This window comes from Pinus tabuliformis, chromosome 1_2 (assembly GCF_031772625.1).
Source record: "Pinus tabuliformis cultivar Carrire ecotype Pingquan chromosome 1_2, CPIR1, whole genome shotgun sequence".
NCBI lineage: Eukaryota > Viridiplantae > Streptophyta > Pinopsida > Pinales > Pinaceae > Pinus > Pinus tabuliformis.
The window spans coordinates 731,505,233-731,522,565 of NC_142298.1; the positions used below are offsets into that span (position 1 = coordinate 731,505,233).

The following is a 17,333-nucleotide window of genomic DNA, read 5'->3' on the forward strand; positions in this document are numbered from 1 at the left end:
ACCAATTTTTCCCAAATACACCTATTAAAACCATCCACAATTTTATCAATCTTCTTTTCATACAAAACATAGTTTCAAGTTGTTTTTAATTTTTCTCATCTAAAACTGAACCTTTCTTATCTTATTTCACATTAATGAACTAAATTTAAAATATTTTTTTGTTAAATAATAAATTATATAAATACTACTTACCTCATACTAACAAAGTTAGGTGGCATACTTATTTACCTTATAGTTAAGAAAATGTGTTTTCTCCTAAAAGGTTATAAATTCAAATCTAAGAGGATAGAGTATGTAGACCTTTATAAACTCTAGTAGTCAATTTCTAACCACAGTAAATCGTAATTTCTTGAATAGTATTTAATAATTAAAAATTGTTGAAGGTAATCTTTAATAGTGAAATAAAATGGATGTTCAACCTACCATTTGCTCATAGATCTCTTGTTTAAGAGAATTCTATACATCAATATGCACAAACTTAATGGTTAAGAGTATGTATTTCCTCCTAAGAGGTCACAGATTCAAAAATGGATGTTGAACCTACCATTCGCTCATAGATCTCTTATTTTAAGAGAATTCTATACATCAATTTGCACCAACTTAATGGTTAAGAATATGTATTTCCTCCTAAGAGGTCACAATTTCAAAACCAAGGGATTAGAGTATGTATGCCTTTGTAGGCTTAACAATCTAATCAATGCATAATGATCTCATACACCAAATATTATTATTTTTATTGGGAGTAATCTTCGCTGATCAAAAACTTGTTATCTTACCCACAAGAAAATTTCATACCCCAAGATAAAATCTAAACTAATTGTGATTTTAAAATTAAAATATTATTATTATCATTTACATACTAGAAACATTAACCCTAAATAAATAAATGAATGAGGCTTAACCATGCAAGCAAACTCATTTAGCTTAAACCTAACATGCTATGCGAAAACAATGGTCTTTAAAATTATGAACATTCTCATTTGCATATAGAATTAATGTATTAAAAGCCAAACGTTATTAGTAAATCGACGCCCTGAAGGCACTTCGTTCACCCAAACTCATATAAAATGGATTCACAAGCGATCTGCTCTGCTTGAGCTTGTTGATCGTCTGTGGAGAAGTCCGATCATTATATTGTCATACAGAAGTCTATGTTTGACCTTACTGACATCCCCCATCTGGACCACTCTGGAGAAACGAAGGCCGAAATCTGTAGCCATGGCAATAGATAGCTCAGATACCCAGACTGTGGAGAAGTGGTCAAAGGCTTTTGACAAGGTTTTTGGGGCCATAGTTAATATTGAAGTCACTGTTCCTCGGAATTTTGATACAGAAGCTGTAGGATGTGGCAATGCCACCGGCTTCATCGTAGATAAAAGACACGGCATTATTCTCAGCAACAGGCATGTCGTCCGGCCTGGCCCTATTGTTGCTCGGGCTACGTTCCTCAATGGCGAGGATATTCCACTTTATCCTCTTTATCGTGATCCTGTTCATGATTTTGGTTTTTTCCGTTTCGATCCAGCAGCGATTCAGTTTATGGAATGCGAGGAAATCCCTCTTGCACCCGAAGCCGCCGCTGTTGGATTGGAGATTCGGGTGGTGGGCAATGACAGTTCCGAGAAGCTTTCAGTGATACCGGGGACCCTGGACAGATTGGATATAGATGCCCCTTTCTGTGAACACGATGGATACAATGACTTCAATACCTTTTATATGCGGGCAGCTTCAGGGACAAGTGGAGGCTCAAGTGGCTCGCCTATCATTGATGTTAATGGACAAGCAGTTGGACTGAATGCTGTGGGCATACTAGATGGCTGCACTGCGTATTTTCTTCCACTGGATCGAGTGGTAAGGGCGCTGAGAATTATACAGAAGTGCAAGGAAGAGGGCAACAGTGTAATCCATGTTCCTCGAGGCACGCTCCAGATGACACTTGTTCACAAACAATTTGATGAGGCACGTCGATTAGGGTTTCAAAGCGAGACTGAAAAATTAGTGAGACAGGCTTCTCCTGCTGGGACAGGAATTCTTGTTATAGATTCAGTGGTGCCTGGAGGTCCTGCTCACAAGATGCAATTAGAGACTGGGGATTTACTTGTAAGAGTGAATGATGAGATTGTAACACATTTCTTGAATTTGGAGACACTGCTGGATGATAATGTTGGAAAGAGAGTCCATTTAGAGTTTGAGAGGGGTGGTGTTCCTCTGAAGGTTACTTTGGAGGTCCAAGACTTGCATTCTATAACTCCTAATTATTTCTTGGAAGTAAGTGGTGGCGTGATTCATCCTCTATCCTACCAACAGGCTAGGAATTTCAACTTCAATTGTGGTCTAGTATATGTTGCAGAACCAGGTTATATGTTGTCAAGATCAGGTGTTCCTCGCCATGCCATCATTCAAAGATTTGAAGGGGAGGAAATCACAGAACTCCATGATTTTATAGCTATTTTGTCCACGTTATCTCCAGGGCAAGAAGTTTCGTTAGAATATATGATACCTGATGGTCATCAAACTGAGTCCGCTGTTGTGATTGTTGATAGGCATGAGTGGTATGGAGAGCCCCAACTCTACACTCGTGACGATGCCACTGGAATCTGGAAAAAGACTCCTGCAATCCGGCCCTCTTCGTTTTCTTATGTTTCCAAAGATCCAGCATTCCAACCACTGATTTCATCCTATGGACCAGAGATTCCAGAGGAATTATTTGGTAGCAATGTAGGCGATGAATGTCAAACATTTGTTTCTAATGCTGAGAGAGTCATTGAGCCAACACTTGTGATGGTCCAGACAGATATACCACCATGTGCCTTTATTGACGGTGTGCATGGTAAGAGTTTTTCTGGAACGGGGGTGATTATCTATCATTCTCAAACAATGGGAATAGTTGCCATTGACAAATATACAGTACCCGTTTCTGTCTCAGATGTTACCCTAACATTTGCTGCTACCACAACTGCCATAGCTGGAGATGTTGTTTTTCTGCACCCTGTACACAATTATGCATTAGTAGCATATAATCCTGCGAAATTGGGTCCAGCGGGGGCTGCAGCTGTACGTGCAGCTGTTCTTTGTCCTGAACCTGCTTTGCAGAAAGGTGATGCTGTATATCTTGTTGGGTTGACTCAGAGTTATCAAGCTCAATCACGCAAGTCCAGTGTCAAAAACACAGTGGCCCCCTTGAATATTAAACCATTTTTTTATCCCCGGTATAGAGCTATGAACATGGAGGTCATCGAATTGGATTCAGATTTTGGTGATTGTTTTTCTGGTGTGCTAGCTGATGAGGATGGAAAAGTTCAGGCATTATGGGGCAGCTTCTCTAGGGAATTGACGATGAATGGTGATGGCTTGAATGGCAACATGCAGTTCGTTTTTGGAATTCCGATTGATTCCATTAATGAAGTACTATACAAGATTATAAATGGGACTGAAGGTCCACGTTTGCTTCTAAATGGGTCCAGCATTCCCATGCCTCTAGTCCGTTTTTTAGGTCTTGAACTTTATTCAACCCTACTTTCAAAAGCCCGCAACTTTGGCTTAACCAAGAAGTGGGTTTCAAAGTTAGCAAAACAGGATCCTGTGAGACGACAGGTGTTACAAGTAAAGACTTGTTGGGCTGGATCAAGGGCTGGACATACTTTGCAGGAAGGGGACATGCTATTAGCCATAGATGGGGAGCCGATTACCAGTTTTGGCGATATTGAAAAAGCTTGCAAACGTCTGGATGGGTTGCAGGATGACGAGGGAAATTTAGAAATGACGATTTTTCGGCGAGGTTCAGAGTTGGAGCTTCTTGTGGGCACTGATGTAAGAGATGGGTTTGGAACTACGCACATCGTCAGCTGGTGTGGATGTCTTGTGCAGAAACCGCACCTAGGTGTTGCTTACTCAGGGTTTTTCCCAAAACAAGGGCATGGGGTTTATGTTTCACATGCATTTGGTGGCAGTCCTGTTCAGAGATATGGATTGTATACTTGCGAGTGGATTGTTGAAGTTAACGGAAAAGCAACCCCGGATCTGCAAACATTTGTAGGTGTGATAAAAGAATTGGAGAATGAGGAGTTCGTCCGTGTGAAGACCATACAGTTGACTGGAAAGCCAAATGTCTTCAGTTTAAAGCAAGACTTACATTACTGGCCTTCCTGGGAACTCATCTTTGATCCTGAAACGGCAACATGGCGTCGGAAAATTATTTAAGCAAGATTTTATTGTTCAAAATTAAGCACTTAAAAATTCAAGACTGGGAAGGACACCTAGTTCCCAAAGTTTCTTCCCCACTACATTGACATTTTTAGAACTTTAATTTTAGTGAGAGTTTTGGGCTAAAACAATATAGATTCCTTTTAAATACAGATTTAATATGAGTTCAGAGTGATGCAATTTCTTCATGTATAATTTTTTTTGCATGTCATTATTTAAATGTTTTGTATAGTTATTTAAATGTTTTTATTTAATTTTTAGATTTTTTATTTTGACCGAGATGAACAAAATTTCAACTTTAATGATGGACACACTAAAAACTGCCCACAAATTATGGAACCCATATGGGTCATCTCCTAACCTAACATTAACCCCACTCCCCACCCTCCATACAAGCCTTTCACTAATTAAGGGGAAAGCTAAAACATTTGCTTTCCAAGAGAAGCACATATCTTATCAAATCTTCTAAAGTAATACATATAATGTGTTTTTAATTGATAACTCTAGGCCAAAGTCCTTTATCTTGAATGAACATTTAAATGTTTTTTTTGTTGCTAATGCATTATAGAGTAAAAAGGTTATTTTAAGCCACCATCCCCCTAGAGATTTTGGCATAGCCATATTGTAAGCCTTTATTAGGTTTAAAGAAATTAGAAGTTTCCCTATTAATCAAGATTAAAAAGGAGGTAGGGGACACCACCCATCACATAGATAACAAAAGCTGCACAAAATTCCAAATGATTCAACATCAATCTCAAGTACAACAAATCTTGAAAGTTCAATTTTGACCACTAAAAGTTTTAATGGAACAAAAACGGGCCTCCCCAATGACCTTATCTATCTACTTCCCCTCCTAAGACCCAAATTATTCATTAAAATGGGGTCTTTAGTAAAAATAGGGGGCTTTTTAATTGGAAAGACGTAGTGGGAGAGGGTTCAAAATAAGGATTTTGGAAGATATTTATTAATATCTAGTGAAATTAGGGGGATTCTTTACTATCCCATGAATGCAGGTGTTATGCATGTTGTCACTAAGTGAAGACCTCGTGGAGGATTAACTAGCTTTACTTTCATTGATGTATATGTTTTTGTAACTTTCTTAGAAGATAATAAGAATGCTAATATATTTGACTATTTGTGTAATTTTTTAGGACAAGAACCAACATGTTGTTTAACTAAAAAAGACATAGATAGAAAATTTTTACTCTAAAGAATTGTTGAGCATATTTTTGAATACCAAATGGCATATGACTATAAAATTTTGTTTACTATAAAAAAAAATATACATTTTTTTTCTTCAGGAAAAAATGTTAAGGTTGCTATTAAAAAAGAAAGATGAAATTTGAGCTAGAGGGTTTGGAGAGGGCTCTAATTATCGAGGGCCTAGTTATTAAAATCTATAGGGTTTCTATGTCTTATACCCATATCCTACCCATATTCTATAAGGTAAGATGACATTTGTATTTAAGGGAAAAAGTGGGTAAAAATGTTTCTATTGGTGTAAGGTTATATTTTATCCAAATTGTCTCCCTTTATGTCATATCCATATGTACCTTCTCATAATAGATTGGTGGTTGTTGAGGAGGGTCCAACTCTATTATAAGACACTTACTACAATCTTTGCTTAGGAATAACTAGAGCTAGTTTGCAAAGGTGTTTTTCTCAAGGTAAAGATTTTGGGGTTTATGTTTCTCCCTTTCTTATTCTTGATGCTTTGCTCAAACATTTGGGTGCCTCATTAGGTTATTAATCCACATATAATAATTAGTGTTTCAAAGCATTCAATGCTAGTTTTGTAGTAAATTACTTGATGAGATAGAACTAGTATTAGTCTTCAAACTCTTAGAGTGGGGGTTGGGATTTTTGAAGAAAAATAAAAGAAACCAATCCAAAGTTAAGTAGAGGTTAGGTGATGGTAAAACGATGGCGAGGAAGAAGTGTGTGAAGCAAAGGAGTTTATTTGTAAACTTCATATTAGGAAAAAAATGAAAATAAATTCATGGAGATGGCATATTTGGCTCCTATATGTTACTTCCTGAATTATTGTATGGATGACAAGGGGTTGAGGGCTTGAATTTTTTCTTGTTGGAAGCCTTTATTAGGAAATATGCATATTTTTTTCTACTTGTTATACGCCATTTGAAATTTAGTTTTAGAAATGTGGGTATTATCGAAAAAGGTTTTTTAGGGGAAAATTTTAGCCAATTAGCTATTTTTGGACATTTTCTGAAAACTAACTAAATTTAAAAATAAAGAATCCCACTTAGTTAAAAATTCACCTCATACCCATATTGTAAGTCTTTATTAGGTTTAAAAAAATTAGAAGTGGCCTCCTTAATCAATATTGAAAAGGAGGTAGAGGGCACAACCCATCACATAATTAAAAAAAGGCACACAAAATTTCAAACGAGTCAGCACCAACCTCAAGTACAACAAATCTTGAAAGTTCAATTTTGACCATTATAAGTTTTAATGGAACAAAAAGAGTCCTCCTCAATGACCTTATCTATCTACTTCCCCTCCTAAAACCCAAACGATTAACTAAAATTGGGTATCTAGTAAAAATAGGGGACTTTTCAATTTGAAAGATGTAGTGGGAGGGGGTTTAACAAAAGGATTTTGGAAGATATTCATTAATATCTAGTGAAATTAGGGGATTCTTTACTATCCCATGAACGCACATGTTATGCATGTTGTCACTGAGTGAAGACCCAGTGGAGGATAACCATAGCTTTACTTTCAAAAATGTATATGTTTTTGTAACTTTTCTAGAAGATAATAAGAATGCTAATAGATCTGGCTATTTATGTACTTTTTTGGGATAAGAACCAACATGTTGTTTAAGTAAAAAAGGCAAGTAGATAGAATTTTTTTACTCTGAAGGATTGTTAAGCATAATTTTGAATAGCAAATGGCATATGGAAATAAAATTTTGTTTACTATAGAAAAACTATACATTTCTTTTCTTTAGGAAGAAAATATTAAGATTGCTATTAAAAAAGAAAGATGAAATTTAAGCTAGAGGTTTTGGAGGGGGCTCTAATTGTAGAGGGCCTAGTTGATTATTTTGAAGACTTGTATGAAGAGGTTAAAATCTATAGGGTTTCTATGTCTTGTACCCATATCGCACCCATATTATTTTTACAAGGTAAGATGACATTAGTATTTAAGGGCAAAAGTGGGTAAAAATGTTGTTATTGGTGTAAGGTTATATTTTATCCAAATTGTCTCCCTTTATGTCATATCCATATGTACCTTCTCATGATATATTGGTGGTTGTTGAGGAGGGCCCAACTCTATTATAAGACACTTACTGCAATCTTTGCTTAGGAATAACCAGAGCTAGTTTGCAAAGGTGTTTTTCTCAAAGTAAGGGTTTTGAGGTTTATGTTTCTCCCTTTACTATTCTTGATGCTTTGCAAAAACATCTGGGTCCCTCCTTAGGGTATTAATCCACATATACTTGTAAGTGTTTCAAAGGATGCAATGCTAGCTTTATGGTAAATTACTTGACGAGATGGAACTAGTATTAGTCTTCAAACTCTTAGAGTGGGGGTTGGGATTTTTGAAGAAAAATAAAAGCAACCAATCCAAAGTTAAGGAGAGGTTACGTGATGGTAAAAAGATGACGAGGAAGAAGTTTGTGAAGCAAAGGAGTTTGGTAAACTAGATATTGGAAAAAAAGTGAAAATAAATTCCTGGAGATGGCATATTTGGCTCTTATATGTTACTTCTTGAATTATTGTGTGGATGACAATGGGTTGAGGGCTTGAATTTTTGCTTGTTGGAAGCATTTATTAAGAAATATGCATATTTTTTTTTACTTATTATACGACATTTGAAATTTAGGTTTAGCAATGTGAATAGTGTGAATAATTTTTTTTGGGAGGAATTTTAGCCAATTAACTATTTTTTAGCATTTTCTAGATAAATAAATAAATAAAAAAAGATTTCACTTAATTAAAAATTCACCTTTATACCTATAAACAATTAAATTAATAATAATATCTTTATAAATTATCAATATTTGTGGTTGTAGTAATATTACTTATATAAATGAGAATTAATAAGTTATTATCATTATATGTCTTTTATCTATATCTTAAATATTATTTTTATTAACATTTTTATTATTCTTATTATTTTCTAAGTTCACTTTATTGTACGGAATACGCAAATCACAGGTTTAAAAAAGTATTATAAAAGGAAAAAATAAATTTATTAATTTATAGTACTATTTTAAAATTTTAGAATTACTTATATTATTGTAATTTTTAACACACCTATTAATATTATGAAGAACTTAAACCATCTATTCTACTTACAATTTTAAAAGGACCTTCATATACCTATAAAAGATTTAAATGTTTTAACATTTATTGAATTTCAATTGGACCTTCATATACCTGTAAAGGATTTAAATTTTTGAACATTTATCAAATTTCAATTGGACCTTCATATACCTATAAAGGATTTAAATTTTTTAACATTTATTTAATTTCAATAAAAATGATTTGATTTCACTTAAGATGAGTTCATTTAATATAGAGATAGTTTTTGTATAGTTTTAGTTTTAGTTTTTAGTTTTTTGGTTTGTTTTTAATTGATTATTAATTTATAAAATAATTAGCAAAATTATATTAGTGAATGTTGTTGATATATGTTGATCAACGTTATTTCCATATGTTTAATAGCGTATATAAGGTGGAAAATGTTTTTGATTGGTGTATATCAACCACATTTATTAATGTGGTTGTGGCAGTTGATGACCAATGTTTGTGGGGTGGATACGTTGATCACGATTGACTATGGTTGAAGAGAGTTGATGAGTTTGATCATGATTCAACCATTAATGTAACAATATATTAATATTACGTTGATCTAACAATGTTACGTTAATGTTGACCATTGATACATTGTTACATTAATATTGACCATATTTGACCAATATCAACCGTGGTTGACAATGGTCGATGTTACATAGATGTTAATGTTAATGTTACATTAATGTTACAAAAAAAGTTATATTAATGGTTGGCATGGGTTGATGAGGTTAGCAACAATTGAAGGGGGTCAACCATTATTGGTCAAGAAAGACCATGGTTAACCTAAGTTGAGCACTACTAATAATGATTTCCATGATTGATTAGGGATTAAGAGGAAAGATTATGCTTGATCTTGGTTTAGCATTGTTGACAATTGTTACATGGTAATAATAATGTTACATTAATGTTGACCATGGTTGATGTTACATTAGTGTTACAAAAATGGTAACGTTAATGGTTGAAATGGGTTGTCAAGGTTGACAATGGTTGACGGGGTTGACAATGGTTAACATAAGGTGACCATGATTGACATGATTATCATGGTTGTCCTTAGTTGAATATGATTAACAATGATTACCATGGTTGATTGTAGTTGAACATGATTGACCAAGGATTAAGTGGATGATTATAGTTGACCTTGGTTTATTGTGGTTGACCATGGTTGATGAGGTTGACCAAGGATAAAAAGTGTTAATTGTGGATGAAAATGGTTGACTAAGTTTGACCATGGTCAACTATAAATATAACAATGTATTTATGTTACATTAACCTAACAATGTAACATTAATTTTGTTAACTATTACATTATTACATTAAATTGACCATGGCTAATGTTACATTAATGTTACAAAAATGGTTTCATTAATGGTTGAAGAGGGTTGATCATCATTGATCGAGGTAGGCCATGGTTGATGGAGGTACCATGGTTAACCTTGTTAACCCATGGTTGATTGAGGTTGACCTAGGTCAATTATGGTTGGTTATTGTTTTCATGGTTGACCAACAATATAGAAAAAATATTATAGTTGATCCAAGTTGATTATAGAGGAAGGATTATAGTTGAGCCTAGGTTGGGCATGATAACCATACTTTTTTATAATAGATTAAGATTTCCTATGTTGACAATGGTTGACCATGTTAAACCATAAAGACCTTGGTTGACCATTGTCAACCATTCGAACCATGGTTGACCATGGTTGGCCATATAGAATGGGTAGAGCATGGGTTGTTCTAGGTTGACTATTGTTGAACAAAGATTGCCATGGTTGATAGTGGTTGACCATGGTTTAACATGGGTGATGATGAGTGACATTGGTTGACCATGCATGACCATGATTGAATCTGTTTAACCATATTTGAACATGGCGAAAAGGCTCAAAATTTTCACATTTCCCATGCCCAAGATGAAGGTTATGGTAGCTAACGTTATGAAAATTGAAAAAGTAGGGAAATTCCATAAAGTCAAATTATAGATTCAAGACTATAATTTAGAATCTCCATTCTACACTGTACCATTAGGAGTGGATGTGGTCCTAGGTAACCAATGGATACAAACCCTAGGCACTTACTCTGCCAACCATCAAAAGAAATTTATAAAATTTAAATGGGAAGGGAAGAAATACAAGTTATATGGGTTCTAGCCCCTTGAGAATCATATTGTATCATCATCCCAGATGATGAAAATGACTCGGAAGGGAACACCAACTTATTTAGTGCAGTGTCATCAGTTAGAAATGTTAACTTCAAAAAGATTTAACGAAGAGTCACTTGAAGTTCAAGAACTATTTCAAAAGCATGAGAAAGTGTTCCAAGACCTTCAAAGGAAGTTACCTCCTAAAAGAGAAATCGAGCATACAATCGAAGTCAAATCAGGATCAAATCCCATCAACATCAAACCATATCGATATCCACATCAACAAAAAACATAAATTGAAAGATTAGTCCAATATATTTTAAAATGTGGTATTATCACAAAAAGTAGAAGTCCATATGCTGCTCCAGTTGTATTAGTTTGAAAAAAAGATTGATCATTTAGATTGTGCGTAGATTACCGAGGGCTAAACAAGATAATGTTTAAGAACAAATTTCCAATTCCTTTTATTGATGAAATGTTGGATGAACTACATGGAGCTAAATATTTTTCAAAATTAGATTTGAGATCAGGGTACTAACAAATAAGGATAAGGTTGGAAGGCATAGCAAAAACTATGGTCCGTACACATGAAGGTCACTATGAGTTTAAGCTAATGCCTTTTGGTCTAACTAATGCTCCAATAACATTCCAAGCCACCATGAATGAGATATTTCATCCATATCTAAGGAAGTTTGTGTTAATGTTCTTCAAGGATATTCTAATTTATAGTAAAACATGGAAGTGACATCTACAAAATTTAGAGCAAGTTCTCATTGTATTAAAAGAGCATCAATTTTATGCCTAGAAATCCAAGTGCACTTTCGAGAAAGAGGAAGTAGAATATATCGGACATATAATATCCAAGGAAGGAGTAAAAGTAGATACTAATAAAATCATGGCTATAAGAGAGTGGCTCAAACCAATTAACATATCAAAGTTAAGGTGTTTCTTATGGTTAATTGGATACTATCAAAGATTTATTAAAAACTATGCCCATGCAACTGCTCCTTTAACAAACCTTCAAAAGAAAAAATTATTTCGTTGGGATGAGGAAGTAGAAAAGTGTTTCGAAGACTTAAAAGAAACTATGTCTAATGGGCATGTATTAGCAACTCCCGATTTTTCAAAACCATTTATAAACAAATGTGATGCTTCAAGTTTTGGTATAGGTGCAGTATTGATGTAAGATGGTCATCCAATAACCTTCGAAAGTAGGAAGCTCAATAAGCGAGAACTTCTTAAGTCTATATATAAATTCTCGCTATTATGCACGCACTAGCGAAGTGGAGGAAATATCTTTTGGGAAGTAAGTTCTCCATATGAACAGACCATAACAGTCTCGAGTACCTCCTCTAATAGAAAACGCTTTCTGAAGAACAACAAAAGTGGATTGAAAAAATTGTTGCTTTTGACATGGAGATATTACATAAAAGGGGAAAGGACAATGTAGTGGAAGAAGCTCTTTCCATAAAAGATGAAGACAGATCCTTGTTGGCAATCTTAGCTATAATCCTAGAATGGATTAATGAAATCAGAAATGAATACGCAAAAGGCCCAAAAACATGTGCTATAATCAATAATCCCACTCAAAATCCAAAATTCGAATGGAAAAACGATATTTTGTGGTATAAAGGGATAATTTACCTAAGCCCCAACTCTAAATTTAAGTCCAAGGTCCTCAAGGAATCCCATGACTCATTTTCAGCAAGACATGTAGGGTTCTTTAAAACCTACTATAATGCACACCAATCTTTTTTCTTGAAAGGAATGAGTAATGACATTCAAAAATATGTAGCAGAATGTGATCAATGCCAAAGGAATAAAAGAGAAAGCGTTAAGACCCCTAGCCTATTCCATCCCTTGAATATTCCTAATCAAAATTGAGAAGAAGTATCAATGGATTTTATTGAGGAATTACCCATGTCAGAAGGAAAGGACAAAATTCTTGTAGTAATCGATATACTCACAAAATATGCACACTTTATAGGGATGAAGAAATCAAATTCAACTCTCTTGGAATTTTAGATCACAAGGGAATGTTATCATTAATTGTAATTGGGCTCTTGCAAAAATGTTTATGAAAAAATCAATTGTCATAAATAAATGCATAATTTAGATTTCAAATATGGATTTAAATTTATTTTATATATATTTTAAGGGTAAAATGAATGGATAATTACTATTTTAAATTAAATAAATGTAAAGTCAATCATTATATCTATCTATCTATCTATCTATCTATATATATATATATATATATATATATATATATATATATATATATATATATATATATATATAGATATATCTATCTATATATATATATATATATATCTATCTATCTATCTATCTATCTATCTATCTATCTATCTATCTATCTATATATATATATATATATATATATATCTATCTATCTATCTATCTATCTATCTATCTATCTATCTATCTATATATATATATATATATGAGGAATCTAAATTTTACATGCTTTTATTTTTTGAATATAACCAAATTTGATAGCAAAATGTAACTAGGTTCAGTCATCATTTAATGTCTTTGACTCATCTTGTAATTTACTTGTCAAAATAACACACACACACACACACATATGACTTATTAAAGCATGGGTTTCATGCTTGGGTCATCATGTTTTAGGTCAATGTCCCCATTGAGGACTTCTAGGATTTATCCTGAGTCAATAGAGTCATTGTACTTTTAAAGAGACCCTTCTTGGGATTTTGAATCATGTAAAAAGGTTTAGTATTGAGTCAAATGTAATTTATGCATCCTCCACACCAAGTCATTCTAGAAGAGATCAAGTTGGCCTAAGGACATCAATGCGACCTCCCTTGAAGTCTATAAATAGAAGCAACTTGAATTAATTTGGAGTATCTCATCTCAAGCTAGTTCGATATCACTAAGGAAGTCGAAGAAGTGCAAAGTGGGTCTAAGGAAGCAAAGGAAGTGCGAGCTGGGTGGAGTCTAAGGAGAATAAGAAAAACGAAAATTTGGTGCCCCTCTCTCTATTTCATGCCCTAGTTTAGGAGATCGAAATCTTCCATGTTTCATTGATGCTGGAAGCTACCTGATGTCGAAAGCTACTACATAGACGAAGTTGCTGGAAAAGAGGTTGAAGATCTGGGAGGCTGACTTAGTGTGGATGGAAGGTTTGGTCTTTGTCTAGGGTGAATATTCTCAAAGAATACTATTGAAAGGAAGATAATTTTGATTGGGTTCTCCCTTCGAGGGGGGTTTTTCCCTGGCATAGTGCCTATATCTAGTGTCCATTGATTTATGTGCTTTCGCTTTGGTAATTGCTTTATGAACTAAAGAAAAAAGATATAAAGAAAACTTAATAAGAAGTCAAGAATATCACAAATAATTATCACATATAAGAAAATATTTCTGCCTTTTTTATTCTCTTACTTTTTTGTTGAATCTGATATAACTCAAGTATTCAACTTAATAATATTCTATATGTTCCAGGTTTGAAGAAAAAATTACTTTCTATTTATTTTCTAGAGGATAAGGGTGATAATTTATTTATTTGTTTATATTTTTTTTTTTTCTTTATGGCAAGGTTTTGGTTTGGGGTAAGTGTTCTAGTATTGATAATGCTAGGGTGATTGGGATTTGTGAGGGGGCATTATATAGAATTTTTACACCTCTATCTCAAGCCCTAGTCCACATGGATGTAAGCCCTTCTAAACTACGTCATAGAAGGTAAGGACACCTTTGTTATAAGATTTTTCCATCTATAAGTCAAACGGTCTGGCATCCCCAAATTGAAGGAAGATCACAAAAGGACCTGTAAGGGATGTGCTCTATGCAAGAATGTAAAGAATCCATTTGTAAGAAGTGATACCATATCTAAGGAAGTTTGATATCTCCTACAATCAGATGTATGTGGAATTATGGAAGTAAGATCTCTTGGTGGGCATCAAGATTATGTAACCTTCGTTGATGTTTTCTCATGGAAAACTTGGCTATAGCTCCTCAAGAACAAATATGAGGTATTCGAGAAGTTTCAAAAATTCAAGAACGAAGTGGAAAATCTAACTGAGAGAAAGATCAAGACTCTAAGGTTTGATAATGGTGGAGAATACACCTCCAAAGAACTATTAGCATTCTGTAAGGAAACAAGGATTAAGAATGAGGTAATTTTTCCTTATAATAATGAACAAAATGGCGTGGCTGAAAGGAAGAACAAAACAAGTGAAGAATGTGTAAGCTCCATGTTACATGATCAAGATATCCCTCAATTTATATGGGGAGAGACATGTGTGATAGTTTTTTACTTTCATAACCGAAGTCCTCACAAGATTCTAAACAACATGACTCCAAAAGAAGTATTTACAAGAAAGAAGCCAAGTGTGGATCATCTTTGAATATTTGAGTGTCCTCTGTATATACATATACCCAAGGAAAAGAGAAATAAGTTGGATACTACTAGTCTAAAGGGCACCTTTGTTGGGTATAGTGCTTCATGAAAGGCATACAAAATCTATATTAAGGAGGATTGTCGAATTGAAGTAAGCAGGCGTGTCATCTTTGATGAAAATATAGCTTACAAGAAATCAAAAGATGTTTTTGTCAATTTTGATGAAGAAGAGATACCTATCTTTGAGGATATCTCAAGGTACAATGATGGGCAAGATTAGACACCTACTTGAGAAGATGTTGAAGGTCCAAGTGAGCCTGTGCAACAAGTAATTGTTCCAGAAAATTGGAAGAGGCTTGGTTGGTTGAGGAATAATCTATAAGAAGCATAAGGACACACAATTAAGGGGACCTTCAGAGAAAGTAAAATACTGAAAAGGTATTCTAGGTATGTTGCATACATGACAAACCTCACTAAGGCAGAACCTTCCTCCTATGAAGACGAAGTTAAACATCAAGAGTGGAGGAATGCAATGTAGGAAGAATACCAGTCGATAATGAAGAATGATGTTTGGGAAATTGTCCCTAGGCCAAGTGACAAATCTATAGTCACTTCAAAATGGATTTACAAGATAAAGCATGTTGCAGATGGGAGAATTGATAAATATGAAGCAAGGTTTGCAACAAGTGGTTTCTCATAGAAAGAAGGTATTGATTACGAATAAACCTTTGTGATGCAGGAGCATCCAGCTCAATATTATCATTGTATTCTAGTAGAAATAGGGGGTCTTGTATTTCAAGTAAGTTGGTTTCCTAAGTATTGGATTTATGTAATTATTAAATGTTTTGAGTGATTTTAATGAGAGTAGGAATTAATTGAATATTGTGAGGCTTTATTGTAAATGTTCTCGAAGGTAGGAGAACATGAGAGATTTAGGATAGTTGAGAGATTGAGAATTGATTGTAAATCCTAGATTAGGAGTCAGTTCATGATTTTGTGGATTTGAGAGAATCCTTGGGGATGAGAAAGAGATTTTTAGGATTTTTGTTGAGAGATTTAGGGATCTAAACCAGAAATTGGTTTTAGAACCCTTTTGTATAAATGTAAGCCTGAAAGGCATGAACAAAGGTTGGAGAGGTTGAATAGTAAAATAGATGGTAGATTGGAGTGTTTGTAAGCCTACGGGAAGATTAGGAAATAGAGGCCATTGATGTTGAAGATCAGGCCAGAGAGACAAAGATCTCATTCTGTAATTCATTGTGTGTAATTATATATATATATATATATACAAAGATTAATTAAAATCTTGTATAAGCGCGTAATTGAGTGTTGAAGGATGAATCGAGTGTATCTGAGAAGTGTATATATAAATTTATGCAGGCAAGTGGAGTAAACGCAAAGAGGCAAAGCGTAGAGGAGGAAAATGAACCAGAGGCTTGAAATGGATCTTTGAATCCATTCGAGGAGTCAAGTAAAGTTATGAATTGATTGTAATAAGGAAATCATGAAGATAAGTGAAGTGGAAGTGCATTGAGCGGCGGAAGGCCGAAACCATTCAAAAACCCAGAAATCACAAGACCTTGAAGAAGTGCGTAAAATTTAAGTTAAATGGAAGAACAGAGGAGCGAAGACTAATGCTCAGAAACTGTTGGATCTGGGAAGATCAACGACTGAGATCTAATCGCTAATCACATTATCATCAGTTTCATGAGGTAGAGGTTGGTCAATGTATGCACGATACACCGATAGCGATAAGCCGATCAACGATCAGAGATCACCGTGATCGCTTATTGGAATCAGAGGATTGACGTAGTGGGAGGCTGACAGAGAAGGCAGACCGAAATCTTATTAGCTGTAACCTATAAGTCTATCGGATCCGTAATATATATCGGATCAGAGCAAGTGGAAAGGGTCAATTGCGATGGTGCAATAGTGACTGCCGATAGCGATGATCGCTAATTGGAGATCACATTAATCAGGTTCAGAGGAGGAACTATTCAGAGACGGACCTGACAATATATAGATTCGATTCTATATGTTTTAAATTCCGATGTATGGGTAGAGTGGGGTTTTCCTGTTATACCATTGTATTTGCGTTAAAAACGATGTGGCTTGATTTTAAAGGGAAAGTCACACATTGGAAGAGAAAGGGGCGATGAGGACCTATGGACAAGCCGATAGGTGATTGCGATGAGGTTTTTGCACGGTAAGCAGAAAAAGGTAGGATTTGCATACATTTCCCTTTGTAAAGGGTTTTAGAGTATATATATATATATGGATGCGCCGATGG

The 17,333-nt window shown here is 34.5% G+C and overlaps 1 pseudogene; it reads left to right on the top strand.

Moving 5' to 3' along the window:
• The first annotated feature begins 1,218 nt into the window (after positions 1-1,218).
• LOC149207851 (protease Do-like 7 pseudogene) lies at positions 1,219-4,200 on the top strand (annotated as a pseudogene).
• The last annotated feature ends 13,133 nt before the right edge of the window (positions 4,201-17,333 follow it).